The sequence below is a fragment of the Triticum aestivum genome, chromosome 6A (assembly GCF_018294505.1).
Source record: "Triticum aestivum cultivar Chinese Spring chromosome 6A, IWGSC CS RefSeq v2.1, whole genome shotgun sequence".
Classification (NCBI taxonomy): domain Eukaryota; kingdom Viridiplantae; phylum Streptophyta; class Magnoliopsida; order Poales; family Poaceae; genus Triticum; species Triticum aestivum.
In genome coordinates this window covers 253,106,743-253,132,983 of record NC_057809.1, presented here as the reverse complement: position 1 = coordinate 253,132,983, position 26,241 = coordinate 253,106,743, and positions in this window count along the sequence as shown.

The window sequence follows — 26,241 nt, the reverse complement described above, 5'->3', positions numbered from 1 at the left end:
TACGTTTTCATCAATATATGAGAGTTCTTGATCCTATCTTGCAAGTCTATAGTCACCTACTATGTGTTATGATCCAGCAACCCCGAAGTGACAATAATCGGGACCACTCCCGGTGATGACTGTAGTTTGAGGAGTTCATGTATTCACTATGTGTTAATGCTTTGGTCCGGTACTCTATTAAAAGGAGGCCTTAATATCCCTTAGTTTCCAATAGGACCCCGCTGCCATGGGAGGGTAGGACAAAAGATGTCATGCAAGTTCTTTTCCATAAGGACGTATGACTATATTCGGAATACATGCCTACATTACATTGATGAATTGGAGCTAGTTCTGTGTCACGCTAGGTTATGACTGTTACATGATGAACCACATCCGGCATAATTCTCTATCACCGATCCATTGCCTACGAGATTTCTGTATATTGTTCTTCGCTTATTTACTTTTCCATTGCTATTGTTACAATCACTACAAAATACCAAAAACATTACTTTTGCTACCATTACCTTTTGCTACCGTTACCACTACTATCATAGTACTTTGCTACTAAACACTTTGTTGCAGATATTAAGTTTCCAGGTGTGGTTGAATTGACAACTTAATTGCTAATACTTGAGAATATTCTTTGGCTCCCCTTGTGTCGAATCAATAAATTTGGGTTGAATACTCTACCCTCGAAAACTGTTGCGATCCCCTATACTTGTGGGTTATCAAGACTATTTTCTGGCACCGTTGCCGGGGAGCATAGCTCTATTCTTTGAGTCACTTGGGATTTATATCTGCTTATCATTATGAAGAACTTGAGAGATCCGAAAACCAAGATTTATCCCTCAACTACGAGGGGAGGTAAGGAACTGCCATCTAGCTCTGCACTTGATTCACCTTGTGTTTTGAGTAAGCTTGCGACACCTAAACCCGCTTCTGCTATTGATTCTGATATATCGCATGTTATTCATGATGCCACTTCTGCTATGCATGATACTTATGATGAAACTGCTTCTATGCTTGATACTACTATGCCACTTGGTGATTTTCTTGATGAACAACTTGCTAGGGCTAGAGAGAATGAAATTATTGAAACATATAATATTGATGAAAGTGATGATGAAGACTCCCCCCTAATAAATATGAATTGCCTGTTGTTCCTGAGGGTTATGTTCTGGATGAAGAATCTGCTAGAGCTATTTTAGCTTGCAATGATAGATATGATCTAAAGAGGTTATTAGCTAAATGGAAGCAGCAATCCCTTAATGCTAGAATGAAACCTAACCCTGGTTTTGCTACTTCACCTATTTGTGTTACTGATAAGGATTATGAATTCTCAGTTGATCCTGATATAATTACTTTGGTTGAATTTGATCCTTTTTATGGCTATGAATCTGAAACTGTTGTGACACATCTTACTAAATTAAATGATATAGCCACCCTATTCACTAATGATGAGAGACCTCGTTACTTTTATATCCTTAAAATATTTCCATTCTCATTAAAGGGTGATGCTAAGATATGGTTTAATTCTCTTGATCCTGGTTGTGTGCGTAGTCCTCAGGATATGATTTATTACTTCTCTGCTAAATATTTCCCTGCTCATAAGAAAGAAGCTGCTTTAAGGGATATATATATATATATATATATAATTTTGTGCAAATTGAAGAAGAGAGTCTCCCATAAGCTTGGGGGAGGCTTCTCCAATTACTTAATGCTTTGCCTGATCATCCTCTTAAGAAAAATGAAATACTTGATATCTTTTATAATGGGCTAACCGATGCTTCCAGAGATTACCTGGATAGTTGTGCTGGTTCTGTTTTCAGGGAAAGAACACCGGATGAAGCTGAGATTCTATTAAATAATATGTTGACTAATGAAAATAATTGGACACTTCCTGAGCCTATTCCTAAACCAACTCTGAAGAAGAGAGGTGTTCTATTTCTCAGCCCTGCGGATATGCAAGAGGCAAAGAAATCCATGAAAGAAAAGGGTATTAAAGTTGAAGATGTTAAGAATTTACCTCCTATTGAAGAAATACATGGTCTTAGTTTACCGCCTGTCAAAGAAATGCATAATTTTAACCCATCTCGTATTGAAGAAATACATGGTCTTGATAACCCGACACAGGTAGTAAAGGTAAATTCTCTCTTTAGATATGATAAAGCTGAAATCCCATTTACTAAGTTTGCTAGCCCATGCTTAGATGAGTTTGATAAATTTATGGTTAAGCAAGAAGACTTCAATGCTTATTTTGGTAGAGAATTAAAACACAGTGCTGATATACTTGAACACTTGGGTGATTATATGGCTAATGTCAAAGGTGAACTTAAACTTATTAGTAAACATGCTTCTATGGTTACCACTCAAGTAGAACAAGTACTTAAAGCTCAAAATGATTTGCTCAATGAATTGAATAGTAAGAATAATGATTATGTTGTTAGAGTGGCTACTAGAACTGGTAGAATGACTTAGGAACCTTTGTATCCTGAAGGCCAGCCTAAGAGAATTGAGCAAGATTCTCAGAGAAATAATATAGATGCACCTAGTCCTTCTAAAAGGAAGAAAAAGAAAAATGATAGGACTTTGCATGCTTCTAGTGAACCTATTACTAAAACACCTGAGAATCCAAATGATATTTCAATTTTTGATGCTGAAACACAATCTGGTAATGAACCTAAAACTAGTGATAATGTTAATGATAATTGTTGACACACGAACACGTCACGTGTACCCTCGACGCCGGGGGTGATGCACCGCAGCTCACGTCGAAGGAGACCCGACCGACAGCGTGATACGCACGATAGTCGACGGGCGCTTTTGCAGACCCGAAAACCCCACACCCCCGGGAGGGACCCCGTCAAGGAGTGCGGCGGCTATGGGCTGCCCTAGGTCGATTCGCTCGCCCCTAGAGCCTCGGGATTCGCAGCTCTCAAACATGAAGAACAGCGAACAACGAGATAGAAAAACGGCGGAGAGATAAAACGTATATGAAAAAGTAGTATATTGATTTGTTCGACTGTGTGTTGTTCAATCGGCCGTCACCCCCAACATATATAAGAGGCGGCTGGACTTCCCGTACAAGTAAAGGATTCATCTAGGCTTTCCTTACAAGAAAAATTACATCAATTCACGTCCTAGAGTCCTAATTCTATTCCAACTCGGATTCAGTCTGAATCTGGCCCAAACTCTGTCTTCCTTCTTGCGCGGGCCGCCGGGCTTGCATATGATCTCCAATCGAGATGGTCCAAATATCAAACTTGTGAGCCTTGACGATACGAACAACTCTCATGTTGATCACTTTTTCAAATAAGGCCATCTTGAATACTTTTCGAGGTCATCTTTATCATCTAGTCGGACTCGGCCTTGTAGTAGACTGGATTATCCGAGTCTCGTAGTGAATTTGTAGGCTATATATTATCTCTGATGATGATGACTCCAAAATCAAAGTTTACCATCTTGATGATACGCACAACTTATGTATTGAACACTTCTTCATCCAAGGTCATTTTGATAAACTTTCGAGCACATGTTCAATTTCACTCGGACTTGAGCTCATCCACTCGGATATTAGACACTTTCACTCGGATCGTCCGATTGGACTTTTTCACTTAGAAGACAATCTTTCACTCGGATGACTTTATTTCCACTCGGATGACTTTATTTCCACTCGGATGACTATATTTCCACTCGGATGACTATATTTCCACTCGGAAGGCACTATCTTATTCAATCGGCAAGTTTTTCTCCCGATGGTAATCTTTTCACTCGGAATATTTTCACCTGGACGACAATTTCACTCAGATGATCATATTTCCACTCGGATGACTATATTTCCACTTGGATAATAATAAGTTCATTCGGTCAGCAAACTTTCACTCGACCGGTAAATTTTCACCCGACTGTAAACTTTCATTCGGATGGTAAACTTTTCACTCGGATTTCCGACTAAAAACATAGCCCGATCTTGATTTGTCTCTCCAGGCCTCATACGACCTCGGATTGAGACGAATTATATATGATAATGGATCGGATCGACGAGACGAAACTTTTCCGTGTTGAAGGTTTTTTGATTCAAGGCCGTATTGATGGCCGAATTACTCGCGCAACCTATTAGACAAGTGTCTGGCACCTCGCGCCATATTTCCGTTGAGGTTCAGTTTGCAGTATATTGCCTCTAACTTTTGCATATGAACTCGGATTGAGATGATTTATATATCAAAATCAATTGTCTTGACGAGACGAAAACAATTCCTTAAGAGTGCTCCTTCATCCGAGGTCATTTTGAAGACGTGATTGGCCGCAAACCACTCGGAACATTGAACTATGCCACTCGGAGTATAGTTTCGGTCCGTAAGATAAAGTCGAATGAATGTAACCGAAACATCTAAGTGGTTCCACTCGGTGACGTGAATATTTTTATGCTGAAAACTCATTCACTCGAGACCATCTTAATTGCAATCTCTATCTTGCCAAAATCAGGTGCCAACACATGCCCCCCGTTTTTCGGCAAAGCTTGCACGCCGAAAAACAATATGCACAGTGTTTGTTCTAAGGACGATATCAACACTCCATCGGCCATTTATTTTTATCAGGGCGACAATTATGTATCGGCCATGTTTGTGCTAAGGGCGATAATCGTATATCGGCCATTGCCCACTTAGGCTTCCTGCCACACACTCGGGTGGTACTTCTTCAAATATTTGCCATTGAGAGCTCAAGGTAACAATGCCCCTTGTATTGATTCCACCAAATATGAATTTCCGGGAACAACTCTTGCAATTCTAAAAGGACCTTCCCAACTTGGAGACCACTTCCCGAATTTTCTATCTCTTGAACCAATCGGCAGAATCACTTTCCAAACGAGATCACCAACTTGAAAATTCTTCAACTTGACTTTCTTATTGTAAGCCCTTGCCACCCTCAACTTATCTCTCTCTATGGCATTCAAAGCAGCCAAACATTTATCAGCAACCTCATCAATGTTGTCCATCATCAAGTTATAGAAGTCTATTGCCGATAAATCATTTTGTTTGGCTATTCTCAAAGCATTCAAATTTACTTCCACCGGTAAAACAGCCTCCTGACCATATACTAGCTCATATGGAGTCACTTTCGTAGAACCGTGCCTTGAGATTCTATGTGCCCATAATGCCTCAGACAACAAGTCATGCCATCTCCTTGGATTATCCTCAATCTTCTTCTTGATGAGCTTGATTAAAATTTTATTGCTAGACTCAGCTTGTCCATTAGCTTGGGCATAATATGGAGAGGAATTGAGCAACTTTATTTTATAAGATTCGGCAAACTCTCTAACTTGGAGTGACATGAAAGATGAACCTTGATCTGTAGTTAACGTTTGAGGAGTACCGAATCTATGAATAATGTGCTCGGTTATGAATTGAATTACCTCCGTATGCGTCATGTTCTTGAGAGGTACTGCTTCAGACCATTTAGTGAAATAATCAGTTGCCACCAATACGAACCGATGCCCTTTTGAGGAAGACGGATGGATTTGTCCAATGAAATCCAAACCCCAACCTCTGAAAGGCCACGGTTTGATAATAGGATGTAACATAGCAGCAAGAGCCAATTGAATATCACCAAACTTTTGACAAGCTTCACACCCCTTATAATGTCTGAAGCAATCATTAACCATAGTCGGCCAATAAAACCCAGCACGTCGCAATAACCATTTCATCTTGGGAGCCGACTGGTGAGTGCCACAAATACCTTCATGTACTTCTCCCATAGCAACTCTTGCCTGGTCCTCGTCCAAACACTTTAGAAGAACATCATCGACAGTTCGGCGATAAAGACCATCATCTCTCATTGTATACTTGAAAGCCATACGCCGAACATCCCTGTCCACCCTTTCACTCGGATTGCACAAGTAATCAACAATGGGCTTCCTCCAGTCGGGATTGTCACATGCACTAGACTTTTTGTTAATGGCCGAATCAGTGGGTTCAGGTTCGGCCTCTCCCATATTAGCAAGACAAGACATCGGTCTTTGAGAGATATGAAACATGCCATGATCGACATGATATCCGGATGCTTGTTGTGCCAATTCATTTGCTTTCCAATTTTCATGTCTAGATATATGAGCAATGCTAAAGCAATCCAAAGTAGAAATTATATCTAGACGTGATTCGTCCAAACACTGAAAGACTTTGCATATTTGCTGCACCACTAGTAACGAATCACCATAAGCCTCAATATGTGTAGCACCTATAGCAAGTAACATCTCTAGGCCGAATAACAATGCTTCATATTCGCTTGATTGTTTGTGCAAAAATATTCTAAGCGGCATGAGGCTTCAAAAACAGCACCATGAGGAGATATATAAACAATACCAACACCTTGGCCATTGCTACAAACCGAACCATCAAAGTATAATCTCCATGGTACTAATGAAACAAGGTTCATATCAAGATCATGCTTGTTATTAATCCGATGTTCAACAATGAAATTAGCAACAATTTGGCCTTTCATGGATTTTAGAGATTCATAAGCCAAATCATATTCAATCAAAGCATAAGCCCACTTGCCAATTCTACCACTAAGAATTGGCCTATGCAACATGTATTTAATGACATCGGTTTGAAAAGCTACTACACAAACAGTCGGCACTAAATAATGTCTCAGTTTTGTGCAAGCATAATATAAGCATAGACATAATTTCTCAATAAATGTATACCTTGTCTCTGCGTCCAATAAGCGGCGGCTCAAATAAGTGATGGCATGCTCTTTTCCTTCGGTCTCTTGAGTTAGAACAGCACCAATAACTCCTTCCTCTGCTGCAATGTAAAGTCTGAAGGGTTCCCTATGCTTGGGTGCTCTCATCACCGGAGGAGTGCATAAATAATTCTTGATCATATCAAATGCTTCTTGTTGTTTTGCCCCCAAGTGAAATCAGCATCATTCTTTAACCGAAGGATAGGAGTAAATGCATCAACTTTCCCTGATAGATTAGCTATGAACCTTCTCAAATAATTGACCTTGCCAAGGAACTTTTGCATATCTCTCTTGCATGTTGGAGCCTCCACCTTCTGTATAGCCTCTATCTTTTTGGGATCAATCTCTATACCGTCTTCATGAATAATGAAACCCCAAAACTTGCCAGCTGACACGCCGAAAGCACACTTCAAAGGATTCATTTTCAACCCATACTTTTTCATTCTTTCAAAAGCTAAACACAAATCGGCCAAGTGAGATTCAAAAGCATCCGATTTGACAATAATATCATCAATATAAACTTCAAGTATGACACCGAGTAAATCATGAAAAATCAAATTCATAGCCCTTTGGTACGTGGCGCCAGCAGTTTTTAATCTGAATGTCATCACTGTCCACTCGAATAAACCAAGGAAACCAGGGCATTGAAAAGCTGTCTTGTACATGTCCTCTTCGGCCATAAAAATTTGATTGTATCCGGCATTACCATCTAGAAAGCTAATAACCTTATGTCCAGAAGCATCATTAATAAGCATATCTGCTATTGGCATAGGATACTCATCTTTGGGTGTAGCCCTATTCAAATCTCTGAAATCAATGCACACCCTCAACTTGCCAAATCCTTTCTTCTCTACTGGGACAATGTTAGAAATCCACTCGGCATACCTGCAAGGTCGAATGAAATTAGCTTCAAGCAGTCGACCGATCTCTTCCTTGATACGGTCATATGTTTTCGGATTAAATTTTCTGGGCGACTGTTTATAAGGTCTAAAACCGGCCTTTATAGGCAACCGATGCTCCACTAGCTCTCAGCTTAACCCTGGCATCTCATGATACTCCCATGCAAAGCAACAAACATATTCTTTCAATAGCTCGATTAACTTAGCCTTACAATCGGCTTTTAAATTTTAGTTTATAAATGTCGGTCGAGTGACTGAACCATCTCCAATATCTACCTCTTCTAACGGATCGGCTGATGTAAAACCTTGTCCAAGTTTATCCATGTCATCCAACTCCTCTATAGGCTCATACATATCGTTCTCATTGGACCGATACTTTACAAGACGTTTTTGTAACCACTTGGAATTAGGATCCATTTAAACATATCATACCTTGGAGCCGATTGCATTCACTCGGCTTTAAAGAGACGGGCACAAAACCATTCTTGGTTGCGCTGAGAAAATCAAATTCTGACAAGTCACGTCCCGTCAAGCAAGTAGCATTGGGATGTTGCCAATCCACCGATGCATCGGCCAATGCAACACAGGCCGAGTTATCCGCGTGAATAACTTCCACTTCATCATCAACCCACTGAATCAAAAACTGGTGCATAGTGGATGGCGCGCACTGGTTTGCATGAACCCAATCGCGGCCTAGTATGACGTTGTAGTTACCTTGCACCTCAGCGACAAAGAATGCAGTAGCCAAAGTTTTGCTTCCGACTGTAAGCTCCACATACATCACACCTTTGGCTTCAGTTTTCTCTTTGCCTTCAAATCCATTGAGCACCATATTGGTCTTGATCAATTCTTCACCAGGCAAACCCAATCTCTTGAAGACTGAATAGGGCATAAGATTTACCACAGCACCACCATCGACAAGCATCCGAGTGAGCGGCGACCCATTGATATGACCTCTGAGATATAATGGTTTAAGATGCGTTACTAGTTCTTTTGGCTTCTCGAATATTGCGTTTTTAGGGCCAAAATCCAGCTGAGCCACCTCCCCTTCTTCATCTACAGCACGAAACTCAGTAGGTAAGTAGTACACCATATTGATATCCATACCTTCATGAACCGGCGTAGACTCATAGTCCAACATATCAGCCTCCTCCTCGAGTGCATCCACCGATTCTGAAATTTGTCCGAGTGAAGGATAAGTAAGAAGTGTCGCAGACGATGTCATATCTGTTGCATCGTCCTCCTTTGGTGATGTAGGTATTGCTGTGATAGATGTAGAAGCTGCTGTATCTTGTATTTGTTTAGGCCTCCACACTTGTTTTGGTGGAACCATGGGTCGAGTGTCATCGAACAACTTATCCCTTTGTTTCTCGGCCTCCTGTTCTGCCATCTCTTGACTCCTTAACCTCTGTAGTTTCCTCTTTTGTGTCTTTGTTAGCCCTGGAGGACACCACTTCGGCTGAGTGTATTTAGGATCTCTCGTCTTTACCTGGCTGGTGCTTGCCTCATGGTCATTAGCCGAGTGCTTTGGCGCGATAGCAAGTATCGGCTCAGTCGGATTGCTATGCACAATCGGCTGCTGTATGGCGAATGTTTTGGTGCCCAAGATAAGTGAGTCGACATCCATTTTCTCCTTGCCTTTTCCCGACTCAACTGCTGCAACACTTGGTGATTTAACACGCCATTCTTTTTGACTTTCCAGATGCATGAAATTTCCACTCGGGCGCACCTTTTTACTCTGATGGAATCCACTCGGATGGATATCACTCGGATGGAATTCAGTCTGATGGAATCTACTCGGCCACATTTTTTCACTCGGATAGCTTCCACCTAGGTGCATTCGTACACTCGGATAATTTCCATCCGGTCGCATGTTTTGACCAACCGACCGATAGTTACCGATGTTCAGTCGGCCTCTATATGAATAGTCAAGTCAATCCCAAACAGATTGCGTATGCTCTTCTGGAAACGGCACCCTTGGTCCACTCGGTTTCATATACTGACTGAACATATCAGTTGATGGTGACCTTGGTCGCTTCAGATGAGTCGGCCGATTAAAGCTAGAACCGGCCGACTGGTTGGTGTACTTGGACAGCAACATATCAAAAGTTGGCTTGATCCGCTTGCGCTGTACTTTAACTTCATTCCTTTTCCACTTGCCAATTTCTGGACTCTTGGGCTTGACAAATCTCACACGAGCATCTTCTTGCACTTGCAGTTGCCCCCCGAGTGTAGAATTCTTGATGGTGATTTTGATCACTTCCTTGCCATCGAGTTGCTTACCAAGCACAACCTGTCTCCCCAAGACTTTGTTGTCCTCCTTGTCTTTCCTGGGATCACCAACAATGACATTAGCTTTATTAGCAGATTCGGCTACCTCCGGCCGAATGAGTAGCTTCTTCCCCTCCAAATCCATGGTATTCATTGGAAAAGGCTGTTTATCAACTTGCATCTCAAAAAAGTTCAATCGTCCGTCATTAATGGCCGATTGTATCTGTCGTCGAAAAACATTGCAATCATTAGTAGCATGAGAAAAAGAATTATGATACTTGCAATAAGCACGCTATTTTAGCTCTTCAAACGGCGGTAAAGTATGAGATATTCTAATAATCTTAGCCTGCAACGAAGCATCAAATATTCTATCACACTTAGCAATGTTAAAAGTGAACTTCATCTCTTCATCACGATTCTTATGAATCGGTTTCAGATCATTGCAAGTAAAGGGTTTGGCCTTAGATGGCCAAACAAATTCAGTAGCAAAAATATTACCCTCATCGTCCGAATGATCACTGTCATATTCCACCATATTCATCTTCGGACGATCGGCTTTGTATCTATGTACTTCTTTGAGATCTTTGCTTCGGTTTTCCTGAGCCAAAGCCCTTTGTAAGACTTGGTTGATATTTAAGAACTCACAACCTTCTAGCTTTTCTCTAATGGGAGTTCTCAAACCACTCAGCACTAGGTCTGCCAAGTCTCTCTCAGTTATCACCAAACTAAAACACCGTTTTTTTGTTTCTCTGAATCTCTTGACGTAATCGGAGACCGATTCATCATGCTTCTGTTTAACCGATGTTAGATGTGATAACTTGAGTTCATTGTCGCTGCTATAAAAGTGATCATGAAATTTCTATTCTAGCTGTGACCAAACCCGAATGGAACCATGTGGTAAAGAAGAAAACCATGAAAATGTAGTACCAGTTAAAGATAAAGGAAACAAACGCACTTTCAACTCATTTAGTGAGCCTGCTTCACCTAGTTGTGCTAAGTATTGACTAACATGCTCCCATGTGGGTTTTGTGCCCTCTCCATTGAACTTAACAAAATCTGGAATCTTATATCCCGGAGGGCACTGGATGGCATCAAAGTACTCGGGGTACGGCTTTTGGTAAATCTGATTCCGAGGTAACTCAACTCCAAAATTCTCTCTAAGCATCTTAGCCATCTCCCCTCTAAGATTAGCTAGACCATCATCCGTAGTGGACAATGAAGTTTGTGGCAGTGGCATAGAAGGAGTAGGGTTGCTAGTTGTGGGTAGGAATTGTGGCATGTATGTCGACCCATAATTTGGTATTGGTCGAGTGGTTGTAGCTATAGGTAGAGTTTGGTTCAGCGTTGCCACCGAACCTGTCATGCTCATAATAGGATTAATGGGTGTAGTCACAATCTGATTTGTTTGGGTAGGATAATAAGCCAGATTAGGGTTTTGCACACTAGCAGCTACACCATTATTACCACTAGACGATTGAGATATATTCTTCTGAGCATTAGTATTTTCTATAAAAGTTTGATAGACTAGATTGTTACCATCAGCAATACGACTTTCAATCTCAGCCCATTGCTCAGGAGAAAAGGCAGTACTTACAGAAGGCTTAACCTGTTCAGTTTGAAGAGGAGGGAACTTGATTTCTTCAATCGGAGTGATGTTGCCTTGGCGATCTTTCTTGAATTTTGCAAGGAACTCCTGCAGGTCCTTCTCCTCGCGCGCCTTCTTGTACTCCTCATAGACTTGGCGATGATCGGCCGATATCTCATCAAGACTAGGCTTAATGATGTTATCGGCGTCTACCTCAGATGGCTTGGGAAGATCGGACATGGTGGATGATGACGATTGATCTTCGGTCCCCAGCGGAGTCGCCAAAAAGTGTGTTGACACACGAACATGTCACGTGTACCCTCGACGCCGGGGGTGATGCACCGCAGCTCACTTCGAAGGAGACCCGATCGACAGCGCGATACGCAAGACAGTCGACGGGCGCTTTTGCAGACCCGAAAACCCCACACCCTCGGGAGGGACCCCGTCAGGGAGTGCGGCAGCTATGGGCTGCCCTACGTCGATTCACTCGCCCCTAGAGCCTCGAGATTCGCAGCTCTCAAACACGAAGAACAGCGAAGAACGAGATAGAAAAACGATGGAGAGATAAAACATAGATGAAAAAGTAGTATATTGATTTGTTCGATTGTGTGTTGTTCAATCGGCCGTCACCCCCAACATATATAAGAGGCGGCTGGACTTCCCGTACAAGTAAAGGATTCATCTAGGCTTTCCTTACAAGAAAAAATACATCAATTCACGTCCTAGAGTCCTAATTCTATTCCAACTCGGATTCAGTCTGAATCTGGCCCAAACTCTGTCTTCCTTCTTGCGCGGGCCGCCGGGCTTGCATATGATCTCCGATCGAGATGGCCCAAATATCAAACTTGTGCGCCTCGACGATAGGAACAACTCTCATGTTGATCACTTTTTCAAATAAGGCCATCTTGAATACTTTTCGAGGTCATCTTTATCATCCAGTCGGACTCGGCCTTGTAGTAGACTGGATTATCCGAGTCTCGTAGTGAATTTGTAGGCTATATATTATCTCTGATGATGATGACTCCAAAATCAAAGTTTACCATCTTGATGATACGCACAACTTCTGTATTGAACACTTCTTCATCCAAGGTCATTTTGATAAACTTTCGAGCACATGTTCAATTTCACTCGGACTTGAGCTCATCCACTCGGATATTAGACACTTTCACTCGGATCGTCCGATTGGACTTTTTCACTTAGAAGACAATCTTTCACTCGGATGACTTTATTTCCACTCGGATGACTATATTTCCACTCGGAAGGCACTATCATATTCAATCGGCAAGTTTTTCTCTCGATGGTAATCCTTTCACTCGGAATATTTTCACCCGGACGACAATTTCACTCGGATGATCATATTTTCACTTGGATGACTATATTTCCACTTGGATAATAATAAGTTCATTCGGTCAGCAAACTTTCACTCGACAGGTAAATTTTCACCCGATTGTAAACTTTCATTCGGATGGTAAACTTTTCACTCGGATTTCCGACTGAAAACATAGCCCGATCTTGATTTGTCTCTCCAGACCTCATACGACCTCGGATTGAGACGAATTATATATGAAAATCGATCGGCTCGACGAGATGAAACTTTTCCGTGTTGAAGGTTTTTCGATTCAAGGTTGTATTGATGGCCGAATTACTCGCGCAACCTTTCAGACAAGTGTGTGGCACCTCGCGCCATATTTCCGTTGAGGTTCAGTCTGCAGTATATTGCCTCTAACTTTTGCATATGAACTCGGATTGAGATGATTTATATATCAAAATCAATTGTCTTGACGAGACGAAGACAATTCCTTAAGAGTGCTCCTTCATCCGAGGTCATTTTGAAGACGTGATTGGCCGCAAACCACTCGGAACATTGAACTATGCCACTCGGAGTATAGTTTCGGTCCGTAAGATAAAGTCGAATGAATGTAACCGAAACATCTAAGTGGTTCCACTCGGTGACGTGAATATTTTTATGCTGAAAATGCATTCACTCGAGACCATCTTCATTGCAATCTGTATCTTGCCAAAATCAGGTATCAACAATAATGTTCATGTTGATGCTCAACCTAGCAATGATAATGATATAGAAATTAAACCTGCTGTTGATCTTGATAACCCACAATCAAAGAATCAACTTTATGATAAGAAAGAACTTGTTGCTAGGAAACATGGTAAATAAAGAGAACCATGGGTTCAGAAACCCATGCCTTTCCCTCCCAAACCATCCAAGAAAAAGGATGATGAGGATTTTGAGCGCTTTGCTGAAATGATTAGACCTATCTTTTTGCGTATGCGATTAACTGATATGCTTAAAATGAATCCTTATGCTAAGTACATGAAAGAAATTGTTACTAATAAAAGAAAGATACCGGAAGCTGAAATTTCCACCATGCTTGCCAATTATACTTTTAAGGGTGGAATACCAAAGAAACTTGGAGATCCAGGAGTACCCACTATACCATGCTCCATTAAAAGAAACTATGTTAAAACTGCGTTATGTGATCTTGGAGCCGGTGTTAGTGTTATGCCTATCTCTTTATATCGTAGACTTGATTTGAATAAGTTGACACCTAATGAAATATCTTTGCAAATGGCTGATAAATCAACTGCTATACCTGTCGGTATTTGTGAGGATGTGCCTGTTGTGGTTGCAAATGTCACTATTTTAACGGACTTTGTTATTTTGATATTCCCGAGGACGATAGTATGTCTATTATTCTTGGAAGACCCTTTTTGAATACTGCAGGGGCTGTTTTGATTGCAACAAAGGCAATGTAACTTTTCATGTTAATGGTAATGAGCATACAGTACACTTTCTGAGGAAACAACCTCAAGTCCACAGTATCAATTCTATTGGAAAAATTCCATTAATTATTTTTGGAGGTTTTGAATTTCCTCTTCCTACTGTCAAGAAGAAATATGATATTATTATTGTTGGGGATGTGCATATCCCCGTTGAGGTAACCTAGTGTTATTCGAAAATTCTCCAGTTCCATGTTATTCGGAATGAGTTTGTTAACAAGACTTGATCAACCTTGTTAATGGATTCCTTTTGATGATCATGAGATGGACGAATTTAGAAAACACAACTCTGTGTACCCTCTTTTTACTTTCTGTTATTCATATTAAACAAAATAAAAATAGTATTTTCTGTCTGTTATCTGAATCATCCGTGCAATATAAAAATACCCCGAAAATAGAAGTTCTCCAAATGCCTTGAAATTTAAATATGATTTTTTCTGGAATATTTGAGAATATTTGGCACTGAGAACACAGCAGGGGGGCATCCACCTGGCCACGAGGGTGGAGGGCGCCCCTACCCCCCTGGGCGCGCCCCCTGCCTCGTGGGCCCATGGTGGCCCTCCTCACTTATTCCTGCACCCACACACTCCTTCTTCCTCCCACAAACACGATTATCCAGTTCAAACCCGAGCCCAAGCTCATTTTGCTGCCATTTTCAATCTCCTTGCTCAAAGCACCTCTCACAAAACTGCTTGGGGGGATTGTTCCTTGGTATGTGACTCCTCCATTGGTCCAATTCGTTTTTGTTCTAGTGCTTTATTCATTGAAAATTTATGTTGCCTAGGTGACCATGTTCTTGAGCTTGCATGTCAAATTTATATGGTTCTAAGTAGTTTTGATGCATGATATAGGCTCTATGCACTTGTAGGAGTAGTTGCTATCAATTTTGTTGAGTTTGGTTTACTTTTATTTGAAGTTACTAAAAATTTCAAAATTTTTCAAAAAATAATGAAGAGATTTTTGAGGGGCTCATCGAGCCGAAGCTTGAAGGAAAAGCAAAATGAAGAAGCAAAGAAGCCCAAATATAATCTGCCTCGCACTACGGAGGTTAGGCCGTGTGAATGGCCCTCTGATGATTTCTTGAGAGCAACCGGGATTTATGAGGATTTTTATGAATTGGCTTAGAATGCAGGCCTCACCGACTTCCTCCGCGACCAACGCGAACAGTATCTCTTACTCACCAATACTTTTGTGCAAAACTTCTACTATTATCCTAGGGAATCAGCTCCTTTAGTAGAGTTTCATTTATATGATGTGGTTAAGAAGATGTCACTATATGAATTTTGCAGGGTTTGCAAAATACCTTTCGAGGGTAGCTTAGAGAAACCACATCGTAAATATGTGGATGGGTTTATTGACACTATCACTGTAGGAAACTAGGAAGGTTTCCGATGCAAGAATCACTAGTATACATTTTCCTGTTTTATGCTACTTCGCAATATTTGCTAGTCGTTGCTTAATTGGTTGCGGAAACTGTGGAAACCTTAGTGTTCCTGATATTTTTATTTTGTTCCACGGTTTATTCCGTGACGACTCTGTTAGTATGGGCTGTATTATTGCTAAACAGTAAAGTCTGAACCATACAAAGGGCCCTATCTTTGGCGGTATCTATGCTTCACGCCTTGCTGCATATTATAACATACCCATTAGGCACTATGAAAAAGAAGAAAAAATGTTGCCTACTATTTATTTAGATTATAAGAGTATGGTAGGACATGATTTTATTATAAAGAATAGGGAAGGGGAGCTTAAATAAAAATTCTTCTTTGATAAACGTCATCCTGAGACTATCACCTTGCCTGCTCCTTCCTTGTTTGATTTATATACAGGCCAGTACCTCGTCTCGCCGGAGGACATTCACGCTTACCGGAACCCTACATCAGCCATAGAGCCAGAGTCGGAACCACAAGTTGATCCTCCACGACAGTTTAATTACCAGTGGGATCCGGAAATGATTGCCAGCCGGTGGCAATCAGAGTCTTCTTCTTCGCAGTACGACCCCAACTATTACTATGGATATCCGCCAGGCCAACCGTGGCCATAGACCAACTTAGGTCAAAAGCCTAAGCTTGGGGGAGTACGTATTTCTCACCGACATTACATTTATGTTCACACACTCATTGTTAGATGTCGGTGCTCATACTTTTTCATTGTATCATCCATGCTAGTTTATTTCCTTTTTATGCTTTCTTCTTGTATGTTTAATAAACCTTAAGAAAAAAACCAAAAAAATTAGTTGTAACTTTTATAAAAATTTTCTATGCTTGTAGTAGTAATTAAAAAGAAAACCCAAAAATATTTCCTGTTCTTCTTTTTGCTTGTTGGGAGCTTTCCCGTGTAAATAGTTTTATTTCTTTTCTTTTCTTTGGGGGTCGATAGGAGAAGACCATAATTAAATTGTTGAAGTGGCTCTTATATGCATTATTGTTGATCTGACAAAAGAGCCCATATTGCCTTGTCTCCTCCTGTTTATTGAATGCTTGCAGATTCTAGCTTAGTCCAATGCACACGCACTATTATTATTATCCACATCGTTTGGTCGTGCAAGTGAAAGGCAATTATGACGATATATGATGGACTGATTGAGATGAGAAAAGCTGGTATGAACTCGACCTCTCTTGTTTTTGTAAATATGATCAGTTCATCGTTCCTGATTCAGCCTATTATGAATAAACATGTTTGCAATGACAATTAGAGATTATAGTTGCTTATGCCATGCTTAATTAGCTAGGAGCTTATAATGGTTTACCTTGCGTGCCAACATGCTATTAAAATGGTTGTGATGTGGTATGATAGGGTGGTATCCTCTTTTGAATGATTTGAGTGGCTTGACTTGGCACATGTTCACGCATGTAGTTGAAACAAAATCAACATAGCCTCTATGATATTTAAGTTCATGGTGCATTATATCCTACTCATGCTTGCATTCAGTGTTGATTAATTTTAATGCATGTTCATGACTGTTGTCGCTCTCTAGCTGGTCGCATCCTAGTCTTTTGCTAGCCTTCACTTGTACTAAGCGGGAACACTGCTTGTGCATCCAATTCCATAAACCCCAAAGTTGTTCCATATGAGTCCACCATACCTACCTATATACGGTATCTACCTGCCGTTCCAAGTAAATTTGTATGTGCCAAACTCTAAACATTTAAATAAATATCCTGTTTTGTATGCTCGAATAGCTCATGTATCAACTAGGGCTGTCCATATCTTCCATGTTAGGAGGGTTATTCTCAAGAGGAGTGGACTCCGCTCCTCACTCACGAGAAAGAGGCCGGTCACCGGGATGCCCAGTCCCATGCTTTATGCAAAGTAAATCAAAATAATAGCAAACAAAACTCCCCCTGCGACTCTTGTTAGTTGGAGGCACTCGTTGTTTTGAGCAAGCCATGGATTGATGCTTGTTGGTGGATGGGGAGTATAAACTTTACCATTCTGTTTGGGAACCGCCTATAATGTGTGTAGCATGGAAGATATCGCCATCTCTTGGTTGTTATGTTGACAATGAAAGTATACCACTCAAAATATTATTCACCTCTATTTCAAAACCGAGCTCTGGCACCTCTACAAATCCCTGCTTCCCTCTGCGAAGGGCCTATCTATTTACTTTTATGTTGAGTCATCATCCTCTTATTAAAAAGCACCAGTTGGAGAGCACCACTGTCATTTGCATTCATTACTATTAGTTTACATTGAGTATGACTTGACTGGATCTCTTTTACCATGAATTACAATGTCTAGTCAGTCCTTGGTCTTTAAAGGTGCTCAACATTTATGTTTTGCGGTCTCAGAAAGGGCTAGCGAGATACCATCTTGTTATATCATATTATGATTGTTTTGAGAAAGTGTTGTCATTCGAGATTTATTATTATTGCTCGCTAGTTGATTATGCCATTGATATGAGTAAACATGAGACCTAAGCGTTATTGTGAATATGGTTAGTTTATAACCTTTGCTGAAAACTTGAATGCTGGCTTTACACATTTACAACAACAAGAGCAAACAGAGTTTGTAAAAGTTTTTCTTTATCACTTTCAGTTTGTCAACTGAATTGCTTGAGGACAAGCAAAGGTTTAAGCTTGGGGGAGTTGATACATCTCCGTCGTATCTACTTTTCCAAACACTTTTGCCCTTGTTTTGGACTCTAACTTGCATGATTTGAATGGAACTAATCCGTACTGACATTGTTTTCAGCAGAATTGCCATGGTGTTATTTATGTGCAGAAACAAAAGTTCTCAGAATGACCTGAAACTTCATGGAATGTCTTTTTGGAAATAATAAAAAATCCTTGCAAAAGATGAAGACCAGGGGGCCCACACCCTAGCCACGGGGGTGGGGGGCGCGCCCCCTACCTCGTGCCCCCCTGGAGCTCCTCCGACCTCAACTCCAACTCTATATATTTGCTTTCGGGGAGAAAAAAAAGAAGATAAGGATTCATCACGTTTTACGATACGGAGCCGCCGCCAAGCCCTAAAACCTCTCAGGAGGGCTGATCTGGAGTCCGTTCGGGGCTCCAGAGAGGGGAATCCGTCGCCATCGTCATCATCAACCTTCCTCCATCACCAATTTCATGATGCTCACCGCCGTGCGTGAGTAATTCCATCGTAGGCTTGCTGGACGGTGATGGGTTGGATGAGATTTATCATGTAATCGAGTTAGTTTTGTTAGGGTTTGATCCCTAGTATCCACTATGTTCTAAGATTGATGTTGCTATGACTTTGTTATGCTTAATGCTTGTCACTAGGGCCCGAGTGCCATGATTTCAGATCCGAACCTATTATGTTTTCATCAATATATGAGAGTTCTTGATCCTATCTTGCAAGTCTATAGTCACCTACAATGTGTTATGATCCGACAACCCCGAAGTGACAATAATCGGGACCACTCCTGGTGATGACCGTAGTTTGAGGAGTTCATGTATTCACTATGTGTTAATGCTTTGGTCCGGTACTCTATTAAAGGGAGGCCTTAATATCCCTTAGTTTCCAATAGGACCCCGCTGCCACGGGAGGGTAGGACAAACGATGTCATGCAAGTTCTTTTCCATAATCACGCATGACTATATTCGGAATACATGCCTACATTACATTGATGAATTGGAGCTAGTTCTATGTCACCTAGGTTATGACTGTTACATGATGAACCACATCCGACATAATTCTCTATCACCGATCCATTGCCTACGAGCTTTCTGTATATTGTTCTTCGCTTATTTACTTTTCTGTTGCTATTGTTACAATCACTACAAAATACCAAAAACATTACTTTTGCTACCATTACTTTTTGCTACCGTTACCACTACTATCATATTACTTTGCTACTAAACACTTTGCTGCAGATATTAAGTTTCCAAGTGTGGTTGAATTCACAACTGAACTGCTAATACTTGAGAATATTCTTTGGCTCCCCTTGTGTCGAATCAATATATTTGGGTTGAATACTCTACCCTCGAAAACTGTTGTGATCCCCTATACTTGTGGGTTATCACTGGCCAGCAGAAACGTTTGTTGACTAGCTAGTAAGTCGACACCACCTTGGATAGGCTATATCCTCGTGGGTCCCAAATGTCAGAATCCAAATCTGTCATGGTCATGCAACCTTTCCTATGAAAATTTACAGCCCATTTGGTGTGCTAGTTCGAAATAAGTTTGTGGGTGCTGGTGGGGGCTAATCACTTGGCTTCTGTATTGCACAGTGAGCTCAAGCAGCTAGCGAGAGTGATGTTATTTCCCTTGGTTGGGATTTGTTACAATATTTCACTCTAAATTAAACGAATGGCAAGCCATTTGCCTTGTTTCAAAGAAAATATGACAGTCACAGCCGAGTTGAAAAGGGTAAGAACATCTAACTCCAGCTTACAAACTGTACAAAAGCATGAGGGTTGCAGCCGAGTTGAAAATGGACATCGGTGTTGAGGGCACAGGTAGATAGCGTTCAGTATCTGGTAGGTGATTTCCAGGGGAATACTAGAACTCAAGCAGATGTAGTTCTGTGAATTCAGGAGATTTCAGCCAGGCGTCCACCATGCTTGGCATGGTCTGCTTGCTCAGGTAGCATGACGGGATGCAGAGGCTTTGAATGGAGCCCTGGTGGGAGGAGATGATGGCTCTGGGGATTTCAAAATCATTGAAGAGAGATAGCTGACGACAGTCGAGATTAAGGGGCACGGTGTGCCATAGAGGGCGCCACCGAATTGAGAGGACTTGGGTGCGGCAGCAATCCTTGGTGGGGAGAAGCGAGATGATCTCCCCAAGGACGGCGTCCGGGAGATCGCTGATGCGGTCCACCCGAGATTCTACGGGTTCCTGGGATCCGGTGTGGGCGGGGTCACCGCTTCTCCCCGTACTGCCGAGTGCGGGATCTACAACAGGCGTCGCCGCTGGCGGGAGCCTCTGGCGCTGGGGTCAGCCGACTCCATTTTCCTCGAGGGCGTCGCGTCGCGCTCACGGATTTGAGTAGAGTAACGAATGACAAGCCTAGTTGCAGTGCGAGTGAAGAAGAAGGGGAGGTGAGGTTTTTCTGTAGTAGTGAGGAAGAAGGGGAGCTGGGGTTATCTGTAGGAGTGAGGTAAGGAATTTGGGGGTACAAGTGGAGCGAGCTGACATGAGATGGGTGGGAGTGAGGAGGAAGAAGAGCACCCATGTTTTTTGGGGGGCGGTGTGCTGGGTGTGGGTAGCGCCTCTCATTAAGTAAATATATGGGCTTTTGAATTGATTTTATTATTTACTAGGGTGGATGTGCTATTTTGTCTTGGGCCCAGAGAAACAATTACTACTAGTATAGTGGAGACACTCTACAGCTACCAGAAAAACAATTACTACTAGTACAGTGGATACACTACCGCTTCTGGCTCCTCCGGTCATCAAAACGTCTCCCTCTACTGAATGTTGTTTTACTTTTGTTCACCGACATGCGAGCCATGCCGCGCGCGGGCCCAAATGCCATCCACCAAATTAGAAGGCAGTATGCAGGCGGAGAGTCACCCCGGTCATAGTGCGGCAGTAACGAGCCGTCGTATCACAAAACCCCACCTCCCCGCAATCTAAGTTTGACGGACGAAGCAACCATCATTTCAATCTTCGCTGAATCCCCTGCTCCCTCACCATCTTCAAGAAAGCCAACACTCACATCTGCCACTGTTCTTCTCTCCCAACGAAGGGAAGGTAAGCGGATCTGTGATATTGGTATATTTTCGTTCAGAGAAAACAAAGAACTTTTGCAAAGCAGTAACCGATCCTCAGTCTCTTTTTTGTTTCATTGTCATTGTGATTGTGTTTTCCTTTCAGTGGTCTCCTAGTATTCGTCAGTTTCATGATGGACCAAGGAGAACTAGGCAAAGATCTGCCGATATTTGAGCAGATGCGGGAGGTTGATCCCCACGAGACAGAGAGCTCCAAGAAGATGGAGGCAGCCACCGAGCCGACCCCAGATACGCTCACGGCCACTTCTGAGATGGTCAACGCCCCGTTTGAGGTTACAGCCCCCTTGGCACTACAGGAGCAGTTTCCCCCCTTCGAGGATGTGTCCCCCCGCTGAGCCGCCCAAGGTGATTTTCTTCTTTGCCGATCTCGGTTGTGGTTTTTCATCTAAGTATGTGGTGATGAATAATGCAAAATTTTATTAGCTATGATGCCATGCTATACATAGTGGTTTAAATAACTTGTGTTTCTTATACAGGAAAGTAATTCAGAATTTGTTTCTGTTTCAATTAGAGCCTTGATGTAGACAAGATTGTGTGGTTGTACATGTCACTTGCTATGAGGAGGATGACCTAAATATACGCACTGGGAAAACAGACTTCTTAGGCTATTGGATCCTGGAAGCCATTTGCGCTTATACTGATGTCGAGTTGTATTCCAGCCTCACTGTTGTCAGGCGTGTTGTCTAGGGTGTACTGAAGCACAAGAAGTTCAAAGCTACTCCTTCGTCTGTGAGGCATACTGTTCTTATCAAGCTTACGCGGGAAGATGATGTGGCATGCCTCCACAAACAAGTTTATGAGTGGCAAGGCCACAAGGTTATCTTCATGAAGGTTCACATGATTGAGCTGCTGCTGGACATCCTCGATGATGTTCATGGCAAGGTCCGTCTTGTGTCCAACCCAAATTAGATCGATGCATGAAGTAGTTGCCCCAGCTAGTGTTTAATACTAGTTTGGATTGTGTCTACTTATCCGAACCTTGCCTATTATCAAGCCCTCTGGGCTAGTACTCTATTTGAATCCGTCTATGGGAACCGCTGTACTTTTGTGTGCCCGTGAATCATGTGAGAACCATCGTAATTGTTGCCGAAACAGATGCGTCCTCACTAGTTTTTTCATGAATATGGCATGGTAATACATCAGTTGTCACGGTTTATCATACGAGCAGTGTGTGTTTGATGAACTAGAGTACTCGTTCGAGAAATGTGCGTGGACGTATACATAAGTACTTGTAAAAACTGTTGGTGCTAGCCCACTTGTAAGCAGTTGTGCAAACCACGACACATTGGCTCAGCTCACTTCAACACTAGGCTATCGACCAACTAACAATCAATAATCTGCTGTCTGACATATAAGCAACTACGTATCTTCTTACAGTGGTTCATGCAGTTAACTGAGGCCACAATGTAAATTCCAAACGTTCGCACGCTCCAGCGTTCATGTGGAACACTCACATTAAACTCGGCTTCATACAAAACTTGAAAAGCATAAGTTAAGCAATTTTATACATCTCAATGATTCATAGAACATAACAAACATATACTAGTTCACAGCAAAAGACAAAGTTGTGAGAAGGTTTACAAATCAGGAAAAAACAAGCAAGGCTTCTGTGAGCAAATGGCCTCCCGGCAGGCTTAAATTTCCTAGAGTTCACTCTGGTTTTTCTTGTTGCCACCATCCAGGGTTAGGTTCTCTCATTCCAGAATAACCAATTATAATTGTGTTCTCAACTGGAATGCTGAACCGAACCATGTAGTGTACTGACCAACTGAAATTCTTATGCATTCCACTAAATTTAAGCACCGCTATTTGCAGAAATAAGTAGACCACAATACCTCTTGTCCGTGCACCTGTCCCAAAAACCTTCGTGCAGCCATGCCAGCTAGTCCTCGGTCCATGGATGAACTGGAAGAAAGTGCATTCCGGACTAGGATGCAGTTGTTTTCGCTCGTCCCTGCACTGCAATCAGGAAGTAAAACGTACGAATCAGCTTCTTTTAGATTGTGTTGGTCATTCTACCTAGTTAGAATCAATGTAGGAATACCTGGAACACTGGTGGTTAGAGGATGACAACTAGGAATAGCCATCTCATTTTGTGCAGTTGTACTAAAACTGAGGTGTGTACGTTTGATTGCGCAGATAGAAACGATATGGAGACAGACATCCCTGTTTGCGCAAATATGAGATACGGTTATTTAAATAGTGACAGATATTTGCAGTGGCGTATGATTAACAGTAGCATCTATTGTGTTATAATTGACACTAGATTGACAGTATGAAAGTGCCCTTAAGTAAGTAGCATCACATTACATCAACACTACCACTAGATTAACATGCAGAACAATAGCATTAGTATTACTATCATGAGAGTAGCACATGATCAGTAAATGTGCAATCAAATTTGTGCAGTTCCACTGGGATGAAGCAATGTTAGCGGTGTGAGATTTAAGTGTAACTAAAAAAAAGACAATTCATGGGAAATAAAGCAAGACAGAAGCACTTCATAAAATGGTGGTGGCATTGCTTCAATTTATCGACGGCCTAGACCATTACTTATAGTGACATTAGGTGGCATTGCTTAATGCTTCATGTGACTTTACATTAACGGTAGCAATATGGGCGTAGGGACAGCATGGGCATAAAGTGGTGAGGCAAATGTGGTTGCCAAGAGCGGCGAACACTCAGGCAACATGTCTGCATTTGTCCCATTTTTTATCTCCTCAGCAACATTTTCCTATGTGAGCACAGGAAATCTAGACCTGCTCATTCTCATTTGCGTTGTCCCCCAACACCCCTCACTTTCTTTCCTTTCTCAACCAAGAGACAGGCCCACTTCCCCCACCCTTCGCCATCCACCATGCTGTCTTCGCCTTTTCAACCAATAGACCGGTTGGGTAGCCAGTATCTACTACTTTCCCCCGTTTCCTCTTAGAACCAAGTCCTACATTCATGCTACAACTTTCCCAGTTTCTTCCCTGTTTGAACCAACCCTTAGATTCGACTGTATGAACTGGCTTTACCTCTAATAATAGTAAAAGTCTAGGTGGCTTTGGAATAGCCGAGGAAGTAGAAAAAGATCCACACACAGCCACGTGGGGAACTAGGGCAGTAGAGCAAGGTAGGTTTCGAAGGAATATATACCTGAGGGTCGTCGGCATGTGGCAAAGACGACGTCGGGAGGCCGCATCTTGGCCACAATACCGCAGGAAGGAAGTAGGGGTCGGAGGCCCTCCCGAGGCGGCACGACCGCCGATCAAGACGCACGGGCAGCCATTGGTCTCCTCTCTCACCGCCGACGACAGCGTGAACGATGCACGTACACCCCTGCCCCGGTGGAGGTGGTCCGACCGGATTTGTGACCAGCCGTGAGCAGAGAGAGAGTGTGTTGCCACCTATGTCTTGCTTAGATCTGGAGAGCATGAGAGAGTGAAAGAGAGGAACTCTAGTAAAGCAAGTGCTAAGGCTCCTACTTATATATATAGTGGAGTGATTTTGTTGTACCAGCCTCCAAAAAATGCACTCCTACGTGTACCCGCGAGTGGGTGTGAGAGAACTAGTGCGTGCATGCACCACTTCTTTTCGTGAGAGTACAATATACTATGCCCGAAGAACGTTCGTCACAAGAGTAATAGTATAAGTGTGTGACGTGTGAGCTAAAATAAAAGGTGCGCGACGTCTTTTGTTTTTTAGAAGTTCCGAGAGTAGGGTGTGAAGAGCAAATATGTGTGTGACGTCTACCTGCAGATAGACGGTGGGTGTGAGAGGACTCGGGAGAGTCGTGACTCGTGAGGGTGCGTGTGTGCGTGAGAGAGAGGGGGCACATATCAATGCAATGCATGTGTCCGTAAATTATTGTCCGACAAACGTTCACCACAAGCCGTTTCCTGATGAACGCCGTAAGAACCGTTAGATCGGCATCCGTCAGTGTCAGTTTTGCCATGTCATTAAACAGAGCAGCCACTCCTCCTACACACAAATCTTCCACGTGAGTGTTAGCAAGTGTCGTATGCTCCTCCCTCCGTTCCAAAATGCAGTCCATATAGCTCTATTGAAAATTCGAACCTCGCAAACTTTTACTGAGTTTTCGTGTACCAAAATGCACATATAGAATACCCAGTATATATCATTTCATTCATCTTCGAGAGGTAACTATAAAGATGGAGGAGGAGTCTACAAAGAAAGACCGCCGCATCACCTGCAACAGTTTCAACCATCCTTTGGTGTGGAGGAATATCATAGGAACTCTATACGATATGATTTTTATAGGATTGTTTTTCCTTTAGAGCCAATTGGTTCATAGGAATAGATTAATATACTCCACATTTCAATGGAAATAAACATGATATCATTTTTATAGCTTTAGAGCCACTTGGTTCATATGAATGGATTCCTATACTCCCATAATTTCAAAGGAAAATAAACATTAGCGTATGTTCAATAGAGAAGTTCCTATGATGCAAACCAAATGACATCTCTTTTCTAATCCATCCTCATAGGAATTGAGATACATGTTATCTCTAGATTCAATAGAGAAGTTCCTATGATGTGAACCAAATGACATCTCTTTTCCAATCCCTACCCATGGGAATTGAGATACATGTCATCTCTTTCCCTACAACTTCCATGTATACATCTTCTATTCCTAAATAGCTAGTACAACCCACTAGTAGCTTTTTTCCTAGACATGCAACTATGGCACAAGAACACATCATGCATGCAAGTCATAAATCACATTGTTTTTTCTACTCTATGCATGCAAGCACCACAT